Raw genomic sequence first — 542 nt, 5'->3', positions numbered from 1 at the left:
GACTGAAAAGGGTAGCTGTGATGGTTGAGGCATTTGTAAGATTTAGAAATGAATAAGACTCTGTCCCAAGCCTCTGTCTGTGAGCCTCTTACTTCCTCTATTTTTGCTTTATTCTTCCTGCTCAATTCAAAGTTTGCAGAAGTCCCAGCCCAGACTGGACGGTGCAACCTTCAACTTTTACATAAGCTCCCTTGGCTTGTATTATTTCTGGGGGTTTGGCGGGGAGAGGGTCTAAGACTTTCACTGTCATTCTAACGGTGACCCTCAGGTCCCCTTTGTGAAAAGCACGGTCCACTCCAAACGCAATAGTGAGGGTATAAATCCCCAAACTGATTCATAAATACCCCAACCCTCTGCAAAGATCCTCTCTTGGGAAGAGAATTCTCCGTTTCCCAGCAAAAAAACAAAACAAAACAAAACAAAAGCAGCGTCTCTCCCCCACCCCCTCCATGTAGAGCAGCAAAGTGTACAATGTGATAGATACATGCAGAAGCTTTTGGGTTTCGCCATCCCACACACCAAGCAGGCAAAATTCAATCCTT

The sequence above is a fragment of the Bison bison genome, unplaced genomic scaffold, assembly GCF_000754665.1.
Source record: "Bison bison bison isolate TAMUID 2011002044 unplaced genomic scaffold, Bison_UMD1.0 scf7180017864518, whole genome shotgun sequence".
Lineage (NCBI taxonomy): Eukaryota > Metazoa > Chordata > Mammalia > Artiodactyla > Bovidae > Bison > Bison bison.
The sequence above is the reverse complement of the archived record's forward strand: the minus strand, read 5'-3'. Positions refer to the sequence as shown.